General features: G+C 54.4%; 1 protein-coding gene across 4 annotated transcripts in view; it reads right to left on the reverse strand.

Annotated features, from left to right (window-relative positions):
* Positions 1-24303, reverse strand: part of SYNE3 (spectrin repeat containing nuclear envelope family member 3) — an 88880-nt gene that overhangs the window by 59372 nt on the left and 5205 nt on the right. The window contains exon 1 of one of the 4 annotated variants that reach the window (XM_042990473.1): positions 3136-3424. The exons of the other annotated variants lie outside the window; for them this stretch is intronic. The gene's annotated coding sequence lies outside the window, so the exon portion shown is untranslated. Of the gene's footprint in view, positions 1-3135; positions 3425-24303 lie in introns of those variants that run through there. 4 annotated transcript variants of the gene reach the window in all.

The following is a 24303-nucleotide window of genomic DNA, read 5'->3' on the forward strand; positions in this document are numbered from 1 at the left end:
AAAGAAAGAAAGAAAGAAAGAAAGAAAAGCGAAAAAGAGACAAAGGAAGGAAGGAAGGAGGGAAGGATGGAAGGAAGGGAGAAGGAAGGGAGGGAGAGAGGAGGGAGGGAGGGAGAAGGAAAGGAAGAAAATGTGCTCAGGGTTAAAAAAAAAATGCTGTTTCCATTTCCAAGTCCAAGAAGCAGCCCTGCGGTGTGGCTACAGGTGGCCAGAGACTGGGCCTCCCCGTGTGTCTCTGGGTTGTCCCTAAGGAATCAGCGAGAGAGCCAGGCAAAAGGACATAGCCCTTTGCGGTTCGGGCTGGTGCTGGTCTGCCGGCAGAGAGAGAGAGAGAGAGAGAGAGAGAGAGAGAGAGTAAATAAACTGCCTTGGTTTCCAGCATCCTGTGTGGTTATCACAAATGACAGCCAGAAGAGAGGTGACATTTTTGCCTTGACAACAGACAAGCGGGGCCAGGGCAGAGGAAGAGCCTCGATCAAGACAGATCAGGTGCTGAGAGGGAGCTGGGTCCACAGCCACAGGTCGGTGAGAAGAACACGGTGACAGGAGCCCGGCAAGATTCGCAGGCTTGACCAAGATCAAAAGCGGAGAGCTTAACCAGAGCCTCAGCGGGAGGCTGAGGACAAAGGGAGGGGGCGGAAAAGTCCTCAATCAGGGCGCAGCGAGAGGCGGTGGGTGGCTCAGCCGGCTAAGCCTCCGACTTCAGCTTAAGTCATGATGTCAGGGTTTGTGGGATCGAGCCCCACGTCGGGCTTTGTGCTGACAGCCTGCTTGGGATTCCCTCTCCCTCTTGCGCGCTCTCTCTCTCTCTGACCCTCCCCCACTCGCTCTCTCTCTCTCAAAATAAATAAACTCAAAAAAAAAGTTTAAAGGGGCACCTGGGTGGCTCAGTGGGTTAAGCGTCTGACTTTGGCTCAGGTCACGATCTCGCCGTTCGTGGGTTCAAGCCCCGCGTCAGGCTCTGTGCTGACAGCTCAGGGCCTTGAACGTGCTTTCGATTCTGGGTCTCCCTCTCTCTCTCTGTCCGTCCCCTGCTCACTCTCTGTCTGTCTCTCAAAAATGAATAAACGTTCAAAACAAAAGTGAAAAAGAAATAAACGTGCAGTGGGCAAAGGGTGCTGGAGATGTGATATAGCCTTAAAAAAAAAAAAAAAAAGACCATCCAGGAAAGGCAAGGGCACTAACCCAGCTGCCATGATAAATGGCCCACTCTGTGCTGGGCACTTGGGCTCCGGTCCCCGTGGCACCTGGACCGGAGGGGTAGGTAACGCGGAAGACAGCAGATAGAGCCGTGCACTGCGGCTGATTGGGGGTGGGGGGAGGGGCCAAGAAGCTCCCAGGAGACGGAAGGGAAGCCAGAGGCCGGCCACCCCCACCACTCAACTGGAAGGACGAAGGTGACGTCATCAGACCCGGGCTGGGAGCCCCGAGCAGCAGGTGCTGAGTCCTGGCAGTGACAAAATTGCCTGCCAGTGACTGCCTACTGGGGCTCCAAGCCCCATCTCCTGAAGGGGGTCCGTCGGCACAGACCCCACTCCCCCCTTCCCTTCCCTTTCCTGGGACCTACAAAGCTGAGGCTGCACGGTGGAGACCCCTATTTGGCTTTGCGGTGCCCCCGGTAAGGGGCAGACACCGTAAGGACCAGGCTGGGACAGTCCCCTGCCTCGGTCCCTCCGACACAGTCTCTGGGAATGTGCAAACACAATAATCCAGCTTGCCATGTGGTGATGCGGACCCTGTAAGAATCCTGCTTAGGACCCGACCACATCCCATTAGGGAACACCCCAGAACGTGACACCGGCCCCCTCCCGAGCAGAGAGGGGGCAAAGTCAGGTTCACAGAGCGGCTGTCATGTGGCTAGTATCAATTTACAAAGGTGGAAACGGGGCGCCTGGGTGGCTCAGCTGGTTAAGCATCCGACTCTTGGTTTCGGCTCAGGTCACGATCTCCTGGTTTGTGAGTTCGAGCCCCGCCGTCGGACTCTGCGCTGATAGCCTGGAGCCTGCTTGGGATTCTCTCTCTCCCTCTCTCTCTCTCTGTCCCTTCCCTGCACGTGTGCACGCTCTTGCTCTCTCCCTCTCTCTCTCTCTCTCTCAAAATAAATAAATAAGCTTAAAAAAAAAAAGACGGAAATAGATTCAGAAAGGAAAACAGCCTGCCAAAAGTGGCTGGTGCAGGATTAACGATAATAATCGTAACAGCCAGCATATATTTGGCATCGTGTGTGTACCCGACTCTAGGATAAAGGGCTTATAGCTGTTAACTCATTTCTTCTCCAAAGACCCACCCAGAGACTTGTTATTGCCCCTACATTATTGCGGAGAAAACTGCCAATCAATGATACTAAGAACACAGCCCAAAGTCAGAGGGATTCTAAGTAGCAGGGGCAGGACTCGAACTCAGGATGGCCCAAGTCCAAAGTCTGTGCTCTTTGTTTTTTGTTTTTTTTTAACGTTCATTTAGTTATTTTGCAAAGAGAGTGAGAGGGAGAGACAGAGCCTCCCAAGCATAATCCATGCTCAGCACAGAGCCCGACGCAGGGCTCGATCTCACGACCGCGAGGTCACGACCTAAGCCGATAGCAAGAGTGGGATGCTTAACCAACCGAGCCGCTCAGGTGCCTTTGCTCTTAAACACCACAGCCCTACCCGGCTTCCACACCCCTGCCCGTGTGCCCCCAAACCTCACTGGGAGCGGCCCGTGCCGTGCGGGGAGCCTGAGGCAGCCTGCCCTCTTTGGATCATCTTTGAGGAACATCCAGGTTCCAGGAAGGCCACTGCAGGGGTAGATCTGGGCCTCTGCTCAGGAATCTGGAGTCAGAGACAATAACCTGAGCCCCCCCCCCCCACACACACAGCCTCAGTCATACACTGCCTGGCCACCAGCATTTGTTCCGGAACCCAGAGGCTTCAGGACACTGACCCAGGTAAACTCCCGCCCCCCTGGCAGGCTCTATACACAGGGACAGCCCGGTGCACCTGCTCTGCCAGCCTGGCCAGGGGCCCCCACCACACGCTGACCCAGCGCCCAGGGAACGGGGCGCGTTCCCCTCCGGTGACTCCCTCAGCTTCCCCGTGACTCATTCCTGCCCTGCCGCCCTTTCCACCCTCGCTCGTTCCCACTGCTCTCACACACGCAGATGGAATTTCAGGAACCAGCGGGCAGCTGGTTTTAATCCCAAAGCTTATTCCAAGTGGATTCTGGGAACACGCTCTTTTGTTGACGTACAGCAGGCAACGACGTGGCCAGGCCATCGTTCACAGCGTCGCCCGGCGCGTCCCGAGGCTCCTGGGGGATTCTGTCCTGCGTGGCGTTTGCAGAAGATGATGCTGACAGCAACGTGCAAAGAGCAGGGAAAGAACCCTCACGCCACCTTGGCTGATCTTTTAACGACCCTCGAAGGTGGCTGAGTCCAGAGGTGGGATCGATCACTGGGCTTTATCCGGTCACAGAGGTAAGCACAGGCTCAGAGAGGCTAAGGGACCGCACCAAAGCCACACAGCCGGCAGGGCGCCCCAGCCCACCCTCTGCCCACTGCCTCGTAAACGCTTACACAGGAAACCCCGCGTGGTAACGGGGCCGCAGGGGCCGCTTCACAGTTCCAGCCACCAAGGGGACAGGCCAGCCCTGGCTTCACAACAAGGGCTCGGAGAGGGATTTTCAAACAGCTCTCTCTCCATCACGGATAAATGGTATCTGGCAGGGAAAACCAGCTGATCTCTGGCCCTGCTCCTGCCCCAGACACTCTGACTGTAAAACGGCATTTCCAATCACTCTAAATTGACCGAAGCCAAGCTCTCCTTCAAAAAGGCACGGCGTGGGGAACGCCAGGATTTCTACCCAGGGAACGCTCACCTTGGCAAGCGGGGTCAAAGGTCAAATATAAATATCCGCGAGGGGAGAGAATGCGCAGGGCACCTAAGAGAACGGGGGAGGGGTTGCGGGCAGAAGGCATCCCTGGGGCAGGGCAGGTGGCTTCGAGGTGTGGGGACATAGTTCCAAGGGCACAGGTGTGCTTGGCGGTGTGGGCAGGGTGGCCAGAGGTCAGGGAGGCAGGGACTGGCCGTCAGATGCAGGTCAGAGAGCGCTGGGGGCAGGGTGTCAGCACTGGTCGAAACTGGCTGGGACACAGGACCTCAGACCACAGGCCTAAGGGTGTGCAGGCCAGTCAACTCAGTCCTACTGGTCTCTGATTCAAAAGAGGGCCTTAGGTCGGTGTTGGTTTTTCACACCGCGGGTCGTGACTCAACCTCATTGCCCGGGCAATAAAAGCACCACCCACACTCCCACGTGTCTCGTAGATGACATTCCCAAGGCCCTGGCCAGGAGGACAGCGCTCCATCTGGCCCCGGACAAGGCCAGCCCCAGGTGCCGCCCCAGCCCCCACCCTGAGACAATGACCCAATGGGGTGGAAGCCAGGATGGGATGTCAGCCCTCTGTCCCTGCACCTGCCCAGACCGCCCTTCCCAAGCGATCCACGGCAGCATCCGCGACAGCACGGACAGCAGCGACGGGCGTCCCTCCCCCTCCAGGCCTCTCACCGGCCCTGCGAAGCAGAGCCTCATGCCAGGCCCCCAGCAGCTCACATTTTCTCTGGGGCAGGAATCATCCCCAGAGAGGGGTGACTCCCAAGTCCCTCCTGAACTCACCAGACCGGCCTGGCCTTCTGGCCCCACCTTCCTCACCTCCCACGGAACCAGGGCGCCCTCCCTGGACTTTCCGGTCCATCGACACCCCAGCCCACGGGAGCAGGTTGGGTCACAGTGACCCTAATGGAACACGGTCCCTAATGGAATACGCGTGAGCAAACGTCTTTAAAGAAAACCACGGCTGCACCGGAACGTACTCTCAGAACCCACCCTTAGCAACGCTGACTTTAGAAATGAGAGCTTTCCACTTAGATGAAAATGTCTTTCAATTCGAAAGCATCGCACCAACATAGGCAGGTTTTTGTTTCTTTTTTTAACTTTGCCTTTGGTTTTATTAGACAAAAATTGTAGAACGTCTCAGAGAGCTTGCGGTCTCTGATGAGGGAGCGTAAGGCAAGGTCACCCCCGCCCCCCCCTCCCCCCGCGCAAACGACCCCCCCACCCCGGGTGGGTCATGTGTGATATTCCTCGGGGACTCCCAGCCGCCCAAGAACAAAGGAAAGGACGGAAAACAACTGGTTAAATTGATCAGAGTCTCCGTCAGTGCACAAATATCTCATCAATAGCCTAATCTCTGGGAACCCCCTACTGTCTTAATGATAATGCTTGGCTAGAGGGAAAAACAACCTTAGCTTGACATTAGCTAGGCCTCCAGTAATCCGTAAATCTTCTTTAGTGTGTGGAAATCCCTTTAAGAAACTTTCTCTTGGAGCGCCTGGGTGGCTCAGTCCTGTTGAGCGACCGACTTCGGCTCAGGTCATGATCTCACGGTTCATGAGTTCGAGCCCCGCGTCCGAGCCCCGAGTCGGGCTCTGTACTGATAGCTCAGAGCCTGGAGCCTGCTTCTGCTTCTGTGTCTCCCTCTCTCTCTCTGCCCCTCTATCTCTGTCTCTCTCAAAAATAAATTTAAAAAAAAATTTAAAGAAAAAGAAAGAAAGAAACTTTCTCTTGACTTCATCGGTCCCAACTCCACAGCATATAACCAGTTACCCGGCACAACCCCAGGGCCGTTCTCTCTGCCCATGGGTCCTGCCCCCCTTGCTTTCCTAAAATCACCTTTTTGCACAAAAGACATCTTCAAGAATTCTTTCTTGGCTGTTGACTCTGAACCCCCACCAACACCCCCAAACCTCATCATTCTCCAGAAAGATCTTCCTCAGACCCCAATTTGAGAAACCCCGTGACTGGCGGATGAAGCCAGTGCTCCTTGGGCCCCTCAAGGATGAAGCTCCCACCTAACCCCAGTCTTATCTTACCGCACAGATGTTTCCAGAAGCTTAGAGTTGGGATGCTGCCCCACCCCCAGCGTAGCTCTGCCTGGTTAAGGCCCTCCCTACCCCACCCCTCCATACCTTCCTCCCTCAGACTCTTTCCTGTTCCCCTTTCCAAGATCCACTCGGAGCCACTGAGAGGTGGAGACCTTCCCAGCTTCCTCTTTCTCCACACAAGGACGCTCCCTTCTTGGGCGCCCGCGGGACGTGTGCACTCTGCGATTCGCTGCGTGTTTACTAAGCACTTTGTGTGGATCTCCCCATGTTCTCCTCCCGACCTTGGAGGTCGTTGCAATTATCGGTTCCATTGCACAGAAAGAAAATGGGGGCTTTGGAAGGCATGGCGTGGTTAGTAAGCCACGGACCCAGGATGGCACCCCGCAGCTCGGCAGTGCTGTTCGTATTTTATTGTTCATATTTGTTGGCACAGACAGGAGTTCTCTGAAGGAGGGCAGGGTCAGGTTCATCTTATTGATGAATCAACTGGAAGATGGGGTCGCCTTTATCTTTAACAGCTTGACTAGGGGTATGATTGATTAATAAACACGTGGTTAAACTGTACAATTTGTAGGTTTTGCCATATACACCCATGAAACCATCACCCTGGTCAAGATAAAGAACGCATCCATCACCCCCTGAAGTTTCCTGATCCCATTTCTGATCCCTCCCTTCTGCCCACACCCCGTCCCCGGCAACTGCTGATGTGCACACCGTCCCTGGAGACTGCTTTTCGTTTTCTGGAGGATTTCACATAAATTGCATGACACCCTAAATTCTTTCTTTCTTCATTTCTGGCCTGGCTTCTTTCACTGGGCGCAACATTTTTTTTTTTTTTTTTTCCGGTACAACTACTCTGAGATGCATCCATGCTGTGGCCCATATGGATGGCTCATCCCTTTCTGTGCTGAGTAATATCCCACGGTCTGTGCGGACCACAGGTGGTTCCCTCGGTCCACCCACTGATGGGGTGTTCGACGATTATGAATAATGCTGCTCTGAACACTTTGTGTGCAGACCTCGGCTTTCATGTCTCTCGCAGAGATACCTAGGAGCGGAGTGGCTCGCTCAGATGGCAGGTGTGTGTTGTCATTTTTTTCAGAAACCGCCAGATTTTTGTGCAAAGCGGCCGCACCTCTGTCCATTCCCACCGGCGATGTGTGAAGGTGTTTCTGGCTCCCGCACACCCTCCCACGGCCAGTTTTCCAAACTTAACTCTTCTTTTAGGCGGGCCGTGATAGCTCATAGTGGTTGTAATCTGCAGTCCCCAAAGGCCAACCACCTGATTGACTTTCATCTGTACTTAGAACTCCCGTCCGAAGCTCCCAGGCTCCGAGGAGCACTTCCCAAGCCCCTCCTCCTTTAAGGCTGTGGGTGGCTCAGCTCCCAGGCTGTGGGCTGACGGCCAGAAGAGCGAGGAGCTGAGTGACAGGGGGACACGCAGCCAAGAGGAACCCAATCCAATTCCAAGGGCCCTGCCATCCGACTCCTTGAACAGGAGGTTCCCTGAGGACAAAAGCCAGCACCTCTAACCAACAGTCAGAAGCACGCACTGTGCGAAGGGCTCTCTGAGCTCTGAAACGGGGGTTCCCTGGGGTCCGTATGCCGTGCTCCTGCAGCTCCCAGACAGGCTGGGTTCAGAAGGGACCTGGATGCCTGCACAACTCAACGACCTCAGGCTGCAGGGCTGGGCTCACAGGATGATGGGATGCCCCAAGGAGCCAATGAAAGATTCTGCAGAGACCTCCCTGAGTCTCAGCACGTAATAATCGGACCACTTCTTAGGAATCTTATCTAGCTGTGGCATGTTATAGATGGGGAGACTGAGGCTTAGAGAAAGAAAGAGACCCACCCAAGATCTTGCTCAGTGGCAGAGCTATGGCCAGGATTTATCTTGGTATAAATACATCCGAGGTAATGCGCATGTCTTCAAATTGACCCACAGATAAAGAAACAATTAGCGACCATATTTACAGACAGTTAATTTTCAACAAGGGTGCCAAGGCAATTCGATGAGAAGTCTTTTCAACAAATGGTGTTGGGACAACTTGATAGCCACAGGCAAAAGATAGAACTTGGACCCCTACCTCACACCATATACACAAAGTAACTCAAAATAGATCAAAGACCAAAGTGTAAAAGCCAGACTATAAAAATCTTTTTTTTGTGTATTTTTTTAAAGTTTATTGATGTTATTATTTCTGAGAGAGAGAGCACACCCATGCAGGGGAGAGGCAGAGAAAGAGGGGAAGACACAGAATCCAAAGCAGCTCCAGGCTCTGAGCTGTCAGCACAGAGCCCTACACGGGGCTCGAATTCACAAACCACAAGATCATGACCTGAGCTGAAGTCAGACGCTCAACCGACCGAGCCACCCAGGTGCCCCTAGACCATAACACTCTTAGAGGAAAACATAAGCATAAATCATAAATCTTCCCGGCCTTGGATGAGGCACTGACTTCTTAGATGTGACAACAAAAGCACAAACAACAAAGGAAAATTAGATAAACGGGACTTTATCAAAATGATAAACTTGTGTTTTGAAGGACGCCACCAAGACAGCGAAGAGAAAACCCACAGGATGAAAGAAAAATCTGCAAATGATTTATCTGACAAGGGACTTCTATCTAGAAAGACAAAAGCCCAATCATAAAAGGGGCAAAGGAACTGAATGACATTTCTTCAAAGAAGATGTACGTACAGATAGCCAACAAGCACATCAAGAGACACACAACATCATTAGCCACCAGGGAAATGCAAGTTAAAGCCACAAGATTATCACCACACACTCATTAGGATGCTTAGAATCAAAAAGACAGACAAAAACAAAGTATGGAAAAAGACGCGGAAAACGTGGAAACAACATGTCCATCAACCTATGAGTGGATAAATAAAATGTGTTATATCCATACCATGGAATATTCTGCAGCAAGAAAAAGGGACGGAGCCCTGATGATCCTATAACACAAATGACCCCCAAAACATGATGCTAAATGAAAAAAGCCAATCACAAAGGACCACAGATGGCATGATTCCATGTACTTAAAATGTGCAGAACAGGCAACACTATAGACACGGAAGCAGACTGGTGTTGCCGAGGGCTGGGGCCGGGGGAGGACGAGGGCTGGGCAGGGTTTCTTCTTGGGGTAATAAAAATGTTCTAAAAATGATCACGGTAATGTCTGCACAACGCTGTGAATGTACTAGAAGGGATCAAATTGTATACTTTAAATTTTTAAAAAATTCTTTAAGTTTATTTTTGAGAGAGGGAGACAGAGACAGAGCACAAGCCGGGGAGGGGCAGAGAGAGAGGGAGACACAGAATCCGAACCCGGCTCCAGGCTGAGCTGTCAAGCACAGAGCTCGACACGGGGCTCAGGCTCGTGAACTGCGAGATCATGACCCGGGCCGAAGTCAGAGGCTCAACCAACTGAGCCACTGAGGCGCCCCAAATTGTATACTTGAAATGGGTGAACTGTATGTGGTGAATTATATCTCAACAGAGCTGTTTTTTGTTTTTTAAGAAACAGTAAGAATCCGAAAACTAAGAGGGTTGTTCAAAAAGACCTAGCTTAAGCATCCATCTTTGCCCGAATTTCCTTAAAAATATACCCATCCAGGGGCGCCCGGGTGGCTCAGTCGGTTCAGCGTCCGACTTCGGCTCAGGTCATGATCTCACAGTCCGTGAGTTCGAGCCCCGCGTCGGGCTCTGTGCTGACGGCTCAGAGCCTGGAGCCTGTTTCGGATTCTGTGTCTCCCTCTCTCTCTGTCCCTCCCCCGTTCATGGTCTGTCTCTCTCTGTCTCAAAAACAAATAAATATTTAAAAAAAAAAATATACCCATCCAAAGGCCTCCAAGACTCTTGTATACCGCTGGTGATGGGTGGCTCACTACCTATTCCAGGTAACCTATCCTGGGGCTACAAAGCTGAGCAATCTCAGAGGAAACTACGAGAAGTGAGGCCCTCGGAAGCATCCCGACAGGGTCTGCAAGTCAAGGACACGCCATCTGGTATCGGGCATTCCCGAGAGGGACAAACCCTCCCTGTGAGAAGCTACTCGATTCGACGGCTTCTGCTGAGTTAACCATAAAAATATTTTTTACACTTAAGAGTCGGTCTCAATCTTCAGCTCCATCTTCTAGATCGGGACACCGAGATGGAGAAGCCACGTGGCCTGCCCAGGGTCCCAGAGCTAACAGCTGGGAGACAAGGGGTCAAATCTAAGACCCTATGACATGCACGGAGCCCCACATACCCTGCAGGTTATTAAGTTCACGGTCTGCATGACCATGAACTCTAAATGAGGCTGTTATGGGTGCCCAGGTGGAGAGGCACCCCAGAAGCTTGTGGAGCCTAGAGAACAGAGCAATGACGTCGATCAGGAGATCCAGGAAGGGGTTCACAGAGAAGGGGACACCCTGGCTGAGATGTGGAGGATAAGCAGGGTCTGGATAAGACGCAAAGTGGCAGAGAGCATGACAAATAGATGCGCCCGGTGCCGGGAGGTGGGGAAGTGCAAGACCAAGTTCAGGCTGCAGCGCGGGCTTGGGAACTGTTAGAGAGAGGCAGAAAGATGCAGCTGTCAGAGAGCAGGCTGCACGGGGCCCGAACGGCACGGGATTCAAAGGGGTGCACTGACTTTCGTCTGCAGGCAATAGGGAGCCAGCGAGGGTCCGCGAGCGAGGGAGTGGCATCCTCTGGTCAGGGACGGACCCGCAAGCAGCCAGACAGCATCTGACCGACCACCTGAAAACAATGTTGGACCGAGCGGGCTCCTTGCCACCCGGCACGTCAATCCACACGCGGGGAAGCGCCTCGTAAAGTGTCACTTAACCCAAGGCATCGTTCTCCTCCGAAGCCTGCTCTTCAAACACAAGGGTGAGAGTTCAAGTCGAAAGATCTTTCCTCGACAACCGGTTGAACGTGCAGACATCTGATGAGCTGCGGAGAACAGCCTCCCGCCTCCCAGTGTTTGTGCTTGAAGCCTGCCCTCGCGGGCCCTCGGCCAGCAAAGCACGCAGCCACGCGCCATGGTGGGTAACAGGTGTCCTGCCTGCTCTACCCTGTCCCCACCCCAAGCTCAGCTGTGACCTGCAGTGGCCCTGGGAGCGGGGTGGGGGGCACGGGTGTCAGGTTCACCACGGATCTTGACCTTTCGGTGCCAAAGGAGGTTGCTCTGGGTTGGGGCACATGTCAGCGAAAGTGCCCACGTGGGAGGCCACCTGCTGTCTGCCAGGCACTGGCCAGATGCTCTCCATCCATCACCCACCAACACCAAGGCAGGGGTGACTGCGCCCCTTTACAGATGGGGAAACTGAGGCCCAGAGGGGCCACCTGCGCCGCCCAGGTCAGACAGCTGCTGAGGCACAGAGCTGGGAACAAGCCCGGGCCTGTCTGGCTCCATCACCCATGCCATGGTACAAAATGGTCTGCAAAATGAGGAAGTGAGTCAGGTAGGCAAAAGAAGGGGGGGGACGGGTTCCTCTCTGAGTCAGAACAGGATTTCCCATCACACACCCGACCGGCCGCAGAGGCAGACAAGCTCGGGGGTGAACCCCAGAGGCTCAGGCTGACAAGGCCCCCAGGCGGGGCCAGCCCTCCACGGTGAGCGCGGCTGGGACGGGGGGCAAGCCCGAGAGGCACGCGTGGCTTGAAGTTGGCACTGATGGGCCTGGTGATGCCTCCCCAGCGGGTCTCTTGGGTGTCTGGCTCAGGGCACGCCCTCCAAGGACCCCGAGTGAGCAGGCAGAGACTCGGGTCGGGCTCATCTGTCTCCTAAGCGAGAACCACAGCAGGCCTGACTTCCTCCGCCCCGCAGCCCGGGAGAGGCTCGGTGCCTTTACTGGCAAAGCTCGTCTCAACGCCTGCTCTGTGCCAGACGCTGCGGTCGTCGGTCGGCGTGAAGATCAGAGAGGAAGAGAACCACCAGGTCCTGCACCCTTGGGTGGCCTGGCAGCTCAGCGTCCCTTTACTCTTCTGGGAGATGGGCACGGTGTCCAGTGTTCTCCCACCCGGATCTCTAGGTCAAGGCGTTTCTCTACCTGAGCCCTTCTGCCACCCACCAGCTCATGTGTCCTACGGGAAGCACCTTTTCAGCATGTCTCTGTGAACCAAGGATTTTAATCCGCCCCCCGGGACAATGTTCGAGGAGCTCTGGAGGGGCCACGAGGGCCCCACGGACCCGGAACCTTAGGTCTCGTCTGGGGCCCGCTTGCTGTCCCGACGAGGTCCGCGGATCTCTCGGGATCCCCCTGGCTCGGGGAAGGCTAAAGCCAAGCCCTCCCCACGCCACTCATGGTGTTAACCATGAACATTTCTCATTGTAAGCGACCCAGAATATTCCACGGGGTGGATGTCACAAACCATCCTGAACGTTGCCATTTTGCCGGACCGAAACGTTGCATTTTTGTTGTTGTTCTCCGCAGTTTGATTAGAGAATTTGCACATTTCTCGCTTATTTAACAATTGAGCAAGACCCTGGATCCCTGTGGCCACAAAGCAGAGCCCTTGATCTGTTACACCCACGCGGTATTTTTCTGACCAGGAGACATCATTTTCTTGGCCCCTCACTGCATCTTCAGCATCGGCGGCCAGCCCTCTTTTCTGAGCCATTTTCCACAAAGAAACGGAATTTGCGCTCACGTGGCCCTGGTTGCCGGGCTTGTGACAAGGATGATCAGAGAATAGTCAAAGCTGGGTGAGGTGGGGCGGCTGGGCTGGGCAAGGCAGGGTTCATCCTGGTGAGTCACTGGACCCCCTCCTCCCCCCCCCTCCCCCGCCGCCGCACCTCATCACAGTCACAAAGGCCTGCTTCTTCTGGAAGCTTCCTAACAGCTGGTAAGCCTCCGGAGCTAGCCTCCTTAGCAGATTCAGATCTAAGCCAAGTGCATTTAACTCCCCTGCCTTCACTTTCTCATCTGTAAAATGGGGGTAAGAAGAAGACCTCCTATCGCCGATCTGAGAATAAAGTGAGTTGTACTGGTAAAGAGCTCAGAATGGTACCGGTAAGCAGTGGGTGTTCTATCCATGTTTCAAAGAAATGATAAATTAGCAAATGCGGACACGAGGAAAAACAAGACGAAATCACACAAAAGATGTGACATGTAACAGGCCGGCAAAAAGGAAAAGATCGGGAAAATTCTGTGATACCCGTCTCACGGACTCTGGGCCATTTACAAGGAAAACTGGGACAGGTCACACCGTGGCATAATGCTGCAGCTGACAAGAAGAAAGAGCATGCCGTGACACCCCGTGCATTCTGGACCAGGGGCCGGCAACGTTTCTCTGGAAAGGATCGGGGAGGATTTCGGGTTTCACAAGCCATGTGGTCTCTGTCGCTGCCACTCAGATCCACGGCTGTGGTGTGCAAACAGTCGTGGGTAATAGTAAGTGAGCCATGAGCGTGGCTGTATTCCAACAGCTTTGTTTATAAAAACAAGTGGCATGTGGCCAGTAGGCTGCAGTGTGCCAAGCCCTGCTGGCAACGTCAGCAAAAGCTGTGTCAAAAACAAAGATTGAAAAGAATATGGAAAAAGACAAGGAGCTCTCTTAGAGCGGTGGGATCAGAGGGACACTTAAAACTGCGATTTCCTTAAGGGGACAGTTACAATTTTTTTTCATTTATTTTTTTAACATTTATTCACTTTTGAGAGAGAGAGACAGAACGTGAGCGGGGAAGGGGCAGAGAGAGGGAGACACAGACTCCGAAGCAGGCTCCAGGCTCCGAGCTGTCAGCACACAGCCCGACGCGGGGCTCGAACTCATGAACCTCGAGATCACGACCTGAGCCGAAGTCGGACGCTCAACCGACTGAGCCACCCAGGCGCCGCTCCAAAAGCCATATTTTAATAAAGATTCCCTGAATGAATATATGTATCCTTTGTTTTTCTTTTTTTTTTTTAATTTTTTTTCTTTAACGTTGATTCATTTTTGAGAGACAGAGTGCAATCGGGGGAGGGGCAGAGAGAGAGGGAGACACAGAGTCCAAAGCAGGCTCCGAGCTGTCAGCACAGAGCCCGACGCGGGGCTCGAACTCACGACCTGCAAGATCATGACCTGAGCCGAAGTCGGATGCTCAACCGACTGAGCCACTCAGGTGCCCCACAAACTGCTTTTTTAATTAAAGGGCTTTAAAGTGACATACAGCCTAATAACAAATTAAGAGGTTTCTCTGTCCTGTTCGACTTTCAAAATAAGTTCAAATAAGTATTAAGCCCAGCAGTCACATTACGCTGCACAGAAAAGGTAGAGACTTTGAAGTACGGTCAGTCTGGGACTGAATCTGGCTGCTCCATATACGAGCTGTGTGACCCTGGGCAAGTTTGTTACCCTCTCTGTTCCTAGCTCTCCTTGTCTGTAAAGCCAGACTAACAACGGCACCGAGGGGCATACAAAGGCTTGGCGCTGAGCCTGGGGCCCAGTAGGGCTCGCCTCTCAGACCCACAGGGACCCACAGGGGCCCCGGTCGTCACCAAGAACAAGGCAGCCTAGGAAGCCCGGCACGCTTTACTTTCCGGGGAAGAAAAACGCCCTCCCATGGTTTTCAGGTTTGGCTTAGAAAACGACACAGAACAACTTGAACATCGCTTTTCAATTAAGAAAAGGCACTCCAGCTGTGGGACGAACAGCCCAAGGAAAACAGGGTTCGTTCCAGATGGGGGGGGGGCGGTTCTTGGAGGCGGCGCGCCCTGGGGGCTGTGCTCACTGAACCCTGGCGAGAGCCATGGCCCCTCGGAGCCAAATCCCTGCCCGAGCCTCAGGCATCAGGGTACTTCGTCCCTTTCCCCAGAAGCCTGCAGGAGGCAGAGGGACCAGAGTCCTCTCTTCCTGACAGAAAAGGGTATTTAAGGGCTCAGGGTCAAGGCCTTTCTGACTTAAACCGTCCAGTGCTCCACGGCCCCCAACCGAGAAAATCCGAGATGCTTAACAGGACAGCTGGAGTCCCTTTCTGTTCATCTCCGCAGCCTCGTCTCCTACCCTTCCCACCTCCTCTCCCTGCAGCTGGAGCCTCTCCTTCTCCTGGGGCTTCTCCCCTTCATGCGCTTCTTTCCCTGGCTACATTGACCCATCACTGCCTCCAGGAGGCACTCCGGGATTTCTCAGCGAGCAGAGGTCTGGGAACTCACATGGCTAAATACCTACCAGGTGCCAGGCACCGTTAGGTGTTTATACACATCACTCATTGGGGTCTCCCACCCACTGTTAAGTAGGAGTGCTTGCCTTTTTCTAAAGAAATCGAGTCAGAGCGGCTATATAACCTGCCCAAGGTCGCACAGCAAGTAATCCTGCTGCCTTCTCCTCTCCTCTTAGCGGAGCCCAAGACGCTTAAAACTGTCCCCATTCCTCTGGAGCTGCAAGGTGATATCCACTGGGCCATCCAGAAGACTCCACGCCCTGGATTGCCAACCCCTGCCTTGTATCTGTGAGCCTCGGAGCACCCTGGGGACATTCCCCCCAGGAACCTTCACCTCCCCGGTGCCCAAGGTCGAGTGTTAACAGTCCACGCAGATTATAATTAGCACATGCCTGTTCCTGCCAGGGCTTCAAGACGCCAGGTTTAGGACGGGTCTGTGGGAAGCCAAGGGCACGGGCTTGTAGACTGACTTCCGTGGCTCTGTCCTCCAGGGTCTCAGCATGAGGATGTTACCAACACGCGTGACACCCTTGTAGACTCAGGGGCCACCTGAACTTCCCAGACCTTGGCACTAGGGGCTGCAGACAAAAGCCATCCCCTGGGGCCCTGGGGAGCAGCGTGTTCCCCAATCTCGGGGTGCTTTGGCCCTGCAGAGGAGGCAGCTTCCTCCCTCCTGGAAGGGCCAGTGTCTGAGGTTGAGCTCCCCATCAGTCCCAGGGGATAGTACTCCATTGTCAAGTGCAATTCATGGAAAGGGATCAAGCTTAACCCCCTTGACCCGCTCCCTGCTTTGGGCTGGAGCGAGTTTCATCCCCTTCCCGCCGGAAAAGCCTGGGCTCCCGGGTTCTCGCCACCGGTCCCTTGGCAGAGCTCATGTCCCCTCTTGTTGCTGTCCCGGCAAGGTCACCACCCAGCACGTGAGCCTGGAACTTTGCACTCCCACGCTGAGGAGAGGGGCAGACGCACACTCAGCCCCCACACCAGGCACAAAACATCATCTGACTTTCCAACATGTGTTTTCTCCCTCACTCACACAATGCTGGCTTTGACAGATTTTCTTGAAGGGACCGATGGCCCACACGCCACCAACCCTGAGTAGACCAAAGTGATCAGTAAGGCTGCGGCCACCCAGGAGAAGGTACGTTCTTTCTGCCTCCATAGGAAGGTGCCATGATGCGCTAGGCCGGAACCATCCCCCACCTCCCCCCACCCCCGCCACCAAGCTGCAGCCTCCACCCCCCGCCTGTTGACAGTTGGCGGGGGCTCAGAGACTTGCCTCGTTCTTTTCCTTTTCTTCAGAGCATAGGCAACCTTCTGATACGGGCTGCGTAGTTACTGCTTGCTTGTTGAATCTGGATGATTCCAGATTCTTCTAGAATGTAAGTCCCATCAGAGCAAAGACTCTGCCAGTCGTGTCCACGGCTCCCATCCCACTTCCTGGGACAGTGCCCGGTTCACGGTAGGCCCTCAGCAAGGCACGAATGACGCTCTGCTCCATGGGTTCAGTGCCAGTCGTTCCTTCAAGAAACCTCCAGGCCCCAAAGGCGACAGAGGAAATACTACACTAGGGACCTTCCCTAAGGAGCCACAGTGTATGGATGAAAGATGCATAAAGAAAGACGCCCAGTTAGGGAGTTGAGAAAGGTGCAGCTCAGGGAGACACAGAGGAGGTGGGAGACACTGTTTATGGTGAAGGATCAAGGGATGGGGCACAGAGGAGGTGGACAAGGGACAGGGAACAGCATGTGCAAAGTGGCAAAGCATGAATTAGCATCTGAGTCCTTTACCCCAGCGTGATGGAGACCTTCAGCCCCCATCCATTCACCCTACAGCATTTACTAAGTGCTCTGTGCTCTGGGACCCGCAGGGGTGGGTCCCCTCGGGGGTGGGTTGGTTTCTACCATCATGCGCCCACAGACCTGAGGGACAGCAGTCAGTGTGGTTCTTCACGCACAGGGGCTCTGAGCAGACACTGAGGCTCGGGGGAGAGCGGACCCCTCTTAAACTGCCCAGCCATGACCCAGACTGCCCAATGCCACAGTCAAGGTGCCATGACTCGCTGACCAAGGGTGACCGATTGTCCTGGTTTGCCCAGGACTTTCCCCGTCTTCGCCCTGAAAGTCCTGTGTCCCAGGAAACCCCTCAATCCAGGGCAAACCGGGGACAGCTGGTCACACCTGCCCCCACCTTCCTTTCTCGCCCAAGACCCCTCCCCCCAACTCCTGACACCCCTGTCCCCACCCCCACCTCTCAGCCGCTCATAGGTGGGGGCTGCACTGAGGCAGCCTGTCCTCAGGTAACTGAGAGGGACAGGAAGGTGCTCCAGGTTACAGATGGGGCAGCCGGCCGGCTAGTTTCCAACATCCATGTGTCCTCCCTTCTCTGATTGAGTCTTCAGACAAGTGCCAGGGGCGCAGAAAACCCTGGCTCAGCACACCTTCCCCAGCTCGGAGCCTGGCCGCAGCTCTGCCAGAAACACGGAATCACCGATCCCTTCACTGTTCCCCTTGTCTAAGCTTTATCTCCAGAGGCCTCCGGGATCCAAGGTCAGGCTTCCCCCCACCCCCAGGCGTCCTTTGTGCATTCAGAGCAAGGCCCGTGGCGGGCGTCCAACAAGCACGTGCTCAAGCAACAGGCAACTAATTATGACATTTCCACCTCCATTTTACAGAAGTGAAAACCAAGGCATAACACTTTTTAGGAACTCACAGCCAGTAGTTATTTCCTAAGACCCTGATGATTCCTTTCTTCAAATGCGGCTACCCTGAATCCAGTCTTCTAGAACTTTCTAGAGCCTTCCCCACTAGCCCTGCAGAGACTCAGACCCCACAGACGAGCGCTCTCACCCAAGGGGAGTCAGAAAAACTTAAAGACTTCCCCAGATGCCCGTTTCCAGGCTGGGATTTCTAAACCAGAGCTCCCTGCAGAGCAACAAAGTTCCCCCTAGGATACTGACAGAAAACCCTCAGCCTGGAGTCCCCGACGGGCTGCTGGAAGTCTGTGGGGTCCCTCAAATGATGCTCATCCCCCAGAGAATTTGAGGCACAGCACAGAGGAGCTTTAAGAGCCTGGCTGTAAAGGGAAAGATGCTGATTGCATTAACCCCTCCACAAGTATGGAGCTGAATTAGATTCAATGCCTCCTCTGGTCCCCTGAAAGGGCATTGCATAGAAAGAGCTAGGTCCTACGAGTTACACAGTCTTCTAGCTCTGCTATTTATTGCCAGCCGTGACCTTGGACAAGCTCCGTAAGGTCTCCGGGCCTCCTTCTCCATAAAGTGCTAAGTAAGGTCTACTGTGCGGGGTCTGCTGGCTGAAGGGAAAAGCACTCGCATCCGCCTGTACCCCGGAACCCTCGCGGAGGGGAGAGAATATAGCTGACCTCCGTGGAGAGGGTGCTATGCGCTAGGTATGCCTTAACCCTCGCATTGATCGCTTCACTGATGTGGTAGGTCCCACTATTACTGCCTCCCCAGATGGAAGAAGTGAGGCTCGGAGAGGGTCAGCCACCAGCCCAGGGCTCCACAGCCAGCACGGGACAAATTTCCTCCCTCCGGGTTCCTCCCCTCTTTGCCACTAGACTTGAGGTTTGCTGAACGCAGGTCGTAAGTAATGAACCATTTTATTTTAAGCAGCCGGTGTAAAAGATCAGGACCTGTTTCAGAACTAGAGCTTTCAGAACTGAAATGGTTAGAGAGATTTCCTCAAATCTGCAAGCCCCCCCCCCTCCCTCCCCGGCTTCTAGAGGCTTCTAAAGGCTTCTAGAACAGGGCCCTGTAAACTATGACCTGTTTCAGCACCGCTCTTCTGCTAAGAATGATGTTTACATTTTCAAGTGGGTTGAAAAACAAATTGAGAGAGTAATATTCTGTGATAGGTAAAAGTGACACGAAATTCAAATTCCAGTGTCCCGTATGCAGTTTTATTGGGGCACAGCCACGCCCACTCGTTACGGGAGTCCGTGGCTGCTTCAGATACAACAGAAGAACTGAGGAATTATGAGAGCCTGTGCGGCCCTTGAGACAAAGATATTTACTATCTGTCCCTTTACAGAAAAGGTTTGCCACTTCCATTTATCAGCTCAAGACAAATATCTCACCCCGCCCCCCCCCAGCCTATCAGCACAGCATTCCTGAGAGGTCTGGAAATCTAGAAGATTCCATTCTATTCCTTTCAGCTACAAGTCTGCAATCCCTGATATCCAGAATGGGCCGACCGTCTGCGCATCACATCCGTGATTCTGGGCGCATCTAGGGATGCCTGGCTTGCTTACTTTTCCTCCTTAGTTTTTTTTTTTTTTTTTTTTTTAATTCCACCCATTTAAACTTAAATTTCTTTCAGAAGGAGAATTTTTTTATCTTTACTTCAAATAGACCACCAGAATGAGAATCGACTGCCGTGTATAGAACAACATAAGGGATCAATACGGTGCTTCTATCATCTGAGGCCGATGCTAGCTTGTGCCTGAGGCCCGCTCCCGGTTAGGGATGTGCAAGCATTACAGCCAGACCGGCCCCACACGGAGACGTTCTCCTGACAAAATCCAGTGGTTCCCAAAGAGCCCCGTGCAGCAGGATCACCCGGGGAGCTTTTAAGAAGCTCAGATCAGCAGCCCTTGGTCCAGAAACTCCTACACTGGCGTAAAGTAGAGCCCCGATGATTAGGAAAACATTGCATAGTCAGAAGGATAGAAGGAAAAAGTCAAAGGGACGACGGCACGGAGGATGGAGTAGGGAATCACTGGCATTCCGTGCTCCAAGCACTTGCCAACACATTCATCCTGTCCATGATGACAGGTGACCAGCAGCTGCTGGTGACCAGCAGCCCCCAGTCCAAACTCAGACCTCGTCTGCACCCCTGCACTGTATTGAGGACCCCGAGGCTCAGGGCTGGGATAAGACCGGAGAGCCTAGTGGGGTGACACTGACTTCTTCCCATAGTCAATTCTATAAAAGCAAAAGGTCCCACTGGCCATTAGGGGTGGCCGGGAGGGAAACGGGTGATCAAGGCATTTGGTCTGCACGCTGTCCACCTCAATAAGGGTCTTCCAAAGTGGGACAGGCTTGGCTGAGTTGACTTCAGCCCATCACACCCCGGGCCCGGCCAGAGCACAGCCTCAGCCAAGAACACCTGTGCCAGGGGGCTGACTCACCAGCGGCTGTGCGGATCCAACTACTGTGTGGGCCGGGGCAGAGGCAGGCGGAAGTGCCCCCGCTCCCTTCGATGTGACCCGCACTGCCACCAAAGTCACCTCCGCAGCCAGGGAGCACCTCGGGGAAATAGGGAGTGCTCAGAGAAGCTGGAAATAGAAAAGCTGGAGATGCTGGGACCCAGCACCCACTCGGAGCTAAGAATTCCTCATCCGCCTGTGATCGTATCGGTCCCTCGCGGCAACTCTGCGGGGAAGGTGTGACCAGCCCCACCAAACAGGTGAGCTGGCCATGCAGGTGATGTGATTTGCCGAGATTACACTGCAGGTGGCAGAACCCGGGTCCCAGCCCAGGTCTGTCTGATTCCACCAGTCAAGGCTGCCAGCCCCACCCCTCAGGCCCGGGAGCGGGGAGGAACTCTGCCAAAGCTCTGTCTTCTGCACAGGAAGACAGTGACGCCTTGGTCCGTGGGCTAAACTGGCCATGTTAATGGCCTTTTAGCTCCAGGTAGGGGTTTTTGGTTTGCAACGCATACTCAGACACAGCCAGCATGGTCAAGAGCATAGCACATGTTTCCCAACCTCACAGAGAAGGGAGTTGAGGTCCCCAAAGACCGTGCCCTCCAACAAAATAAAAGGGTCCTTCCTGGTGCCCCTGGGCTCCCCTCTCTCTGAGCCATTGCCCCCCCCCCCCCAGGATGGGACATCCTGTTTCAAGCACCCACCTCACCCACCACACTCCTCCTATCCACAGGGCACGGACGTGGCCCTGGAGCCCTCCTCCCCTGTCCAGCTCGGTCAATGTCAGCATGTTAAAGGAATGTGGTTGCCCAAGCCAGGCGGCTTCCAGAGCGGAAGGGCTACCTCCCAGCCACAAACGCGTGCCTCTCTGGCTCCCAAACTAAAGTGGCTCCAGTTAGGAGCTGTGTGACAAACCCCCGCTGCTACCTACAGGGGACAAGGGCAGGGACTTATGGGGCCACCACCCCCCTCCCCAAAGGAGCATATCCATAAGTAAAGACTGCTGGGAGCATATGCCCCCACCCCCAGGCATCCAGGTGCTTCCACCCAGAAGGAAGTGGGGACAAGACAACCCCACAAGATGGAATTTTTGTAAAAACTCATGTTCTAAGATTATCCCTGAGCGAAGTTGAATTTGAAATCAGCAAACAGATAAACAGGCAAATTACATAAGCCAGACTCCACTGCTGCCCAGTCCTGAGTGAAGGAATTTAACCTGGCCGCCCCGACTGGCTCTCATCCAGCCTACAACCGCGGCTTGTGGTCACCACGCTCTCCGCAGCGAGTGACAGAGCCCGCAGACTTCCCTGGAACCACTCGAGAAAAGGGTGTGGTCAGGGCGGTGAGGGTAGGGCGCTCCAGGGTGGGTCCCCGCTCTGGGAAACTGTGCCCCGTGTGATATTGGCCACACAGAAAGGATTTCCTGTGAGGAACGGCCTGTCCGTGCGAGAGCCACTGGGGGTTGCGGAGAAAGAACTAGATGCTGGGGGAGGAGACCCGAAGTCTGGGTCTGACTCACCACGTCCTGCCCAGTGCGCTCCTAGCACAGAACATGGAGAGGCCAGGGGACACTGGTGGTTTCCCTGCATGAGCTGTGGGATCAGATCATCGGAGCTAAATTCCAATCCCCTGCTGAGGGCGGGTTGTGGAAACTTTCTGTAAAATGGGACTAGCAGAGCCTTCCTCCTGAGCTGTCTTGAGGATTGAAGGGGAAGATGCAGAGGGCATTCAAGCAACACTAGCGTTCCCTACCGAGTACCGAGTACCGAGTACCGAGTACTGAGTACCGAGGGGCGCCAGCCATCAGGCTAAAGCACGCGAGGCGCCCCAGGTGGCAGCCAGTCCTCCTCATCAGTTTACACTTTCATTCATCCCTTCTTTCATTCCATAGATATGGACTCGGCAGCTACTACGGCCAGGCTCTGGGGACGGAAAAAATCCCCGCGCTCAGGGAGTGTCCGTACTAGCGGAGGGGACGGATGATAAACCCAAGAGCAGACGGCAGACACGTAAGATCATTTCAGTTGGTGGCAAGTGTCAGACAGACAGTGAAACAGGGCGATAGGGCAGGGCGCGAGGACAGGTGCTCCAGTGGCCTGTGACGGGGACTCGGGATCTCAGTGATGAGCATTTGCAGCGTCAGAAAGCCCTGAGGGGGGCGGGGGTGCAGTCTGTAGGCAGAGGAAGGGCAAGAAGGCAGGCCTGAGGGGGGAGGCGCCCAGCGTCCTCGGAGAAGAAATGGACGTGAGACCTGAGTCCCAGACAGGCAAAGGGAGGTCCTCAACTTCCAGCACCGGCCCCGGGGAGCCCCGGAAAAGGGACAGCTCTCCAGAAGGGCAATCTCCAAAGAGGACCCCAAAGGGAGGTGACAAGCATCCCCCCCTTCTCTCCCCAGCCTTGGTTCATGACTCTGGAGCCCACTTTTCCCCTCCGTGTCCTGTGATCACCAGGATCTGTCCCGTCCACTTCCTTCAGGGGTGCTCGCTGGGGCGACACAGCCCCCCTGCCGTTCGCGAGATCTGATTTTAAAGTGTAAAGCCTGTTCGTGAGACAGTAATCATGACAGAAGGAAAAATCCTGTATCCCTGCCCTCCAGGAGGTCACAACCTAGTGGGGAATCAGACACGAAAACGGAAATGAGTGGAAAGTATACTGGAAAACAAACCAGCGACCCCACTGGGTTGCCGGAGGAAGGCTTCTAGGAGGAGATATGCAGCAGGGGTTGGCGGGGAGGAGCGGGGGGGCAGGTGCACCGTCTGACAGAGGTAACAGCGGGAGCGCAGGTCTGGAGGTGGGAAAGACCAGGATGAGTTTGCGGCCTCGTGGGACCAGGTGGTAGAAAGCATGAAATGCCAGCAGGGGAGGCTGGGGGTCTGGGACTTCCTCCTCAGGGCAGGCGGGACCCACTGGAGGGGACAGGCAGGGACTCACCCCCTTAAGTGAGCTGGCCTCTCCCAAGGGTGGCACATGGCCATCGGGAGAGACTGAGGCCCCAAACACCTACTTTGAGGCCGTGGTTCTTGGATGAGAGAACATCCAGACTTCAAGGCACCTTAGAGTTCTCCTCATTCCGGCCTCCCCTTCTGAAGGGCAGGAAGCCTGAGACTGGCCCAGGTTGAAGGTCGAGGTGCCTGGGGAACTACCAGCACCTCCCATCATCACAGAAGAGCCAGCTCTTTGAAACAACAAGGAAAGAGGCTACCCCAGTGAGTCAGCCTGCTGTATTATTTCAGCAAATGTCACTCGGGAGGGGCTCAGCCCTTTTCAGACCTCAAATAAAACTCTTGGCTTAATTAGAGCCCCGCCAGTGGCCACAGGGACCCACCTACTCTATCTAGGCGTTGGTGATGAGTGGGAGGGCCCGACCCCAAAGACAAGCCTCCCCATTTTCATCACGTGACCAGCCCGCATTGTGTCAGGCATGAATACAGACCAAACAGACTTTTAGGGAAGGTGGCTGCGAGGGAAGAATGCTGGCCGAGGACCAGCAGACACCATCGCAGATCCCAGGTTGGCCCCGAGGCACCACAGAGAGACCTGGGCCGGTCATTTCTTTCTTCCTTTCTTTATTTTTAAATTTTTTTAAAATGTTTTTACTGATTTTTGAGACAGAGAGAGACAGAGCATGAGCAGGGGAGGGGCAGAGAGAGAGAGGGAGACACAGAATCCGAAGCAGGCTCCGGGCTCTGAGATATCAACACAGAGCCTGACACAGGGCTCGAACTCAAGGACCGTGAGATCGTGACCTGAGCCGAAGTCGGACGCTTCACCGACTGAGCCACCCAGGTGCCCCTGGGCCGGTCACTTCTAATTGCGGAGACTCAGTTTCCCCAGGGGTAAAAATAGAGGCTCAGATGAGAGGAATCCAAGGCTCCGGCTGGCTCTGGCATTCTCTTATTCTCCGCTGCAGCTGTCAGTTCGAGAACACTGCACACACATTCCCCGCAGGCACATACACTGAGGGCTTGTTTCCCAGCGTCTAAAAGATGCCCGACTTGTGCAGTTCTGTCTCCGCGGGTCCTAAGCCCTGCCCTACGGGGAGGTAGCACCAGCCCCATCAGGCACGTGAAAAATGGGGTCAC

The sequence above is a fragment of the Panthera tigris genome, chromosome B3, assembly GCF_018350195.1.
Source record: "Panthera tigris isolate Pti1 chromosome B3, P.tigris_Pti1_mat1.1, whole genome shotgun sequence".
NCBI classification, from domain to species: domain Eukaryota; kingdom Metazoa; phylum Chordata; class Mammalia; order Carnivora; family Felidae; genus Panthera; species Panthera tigris.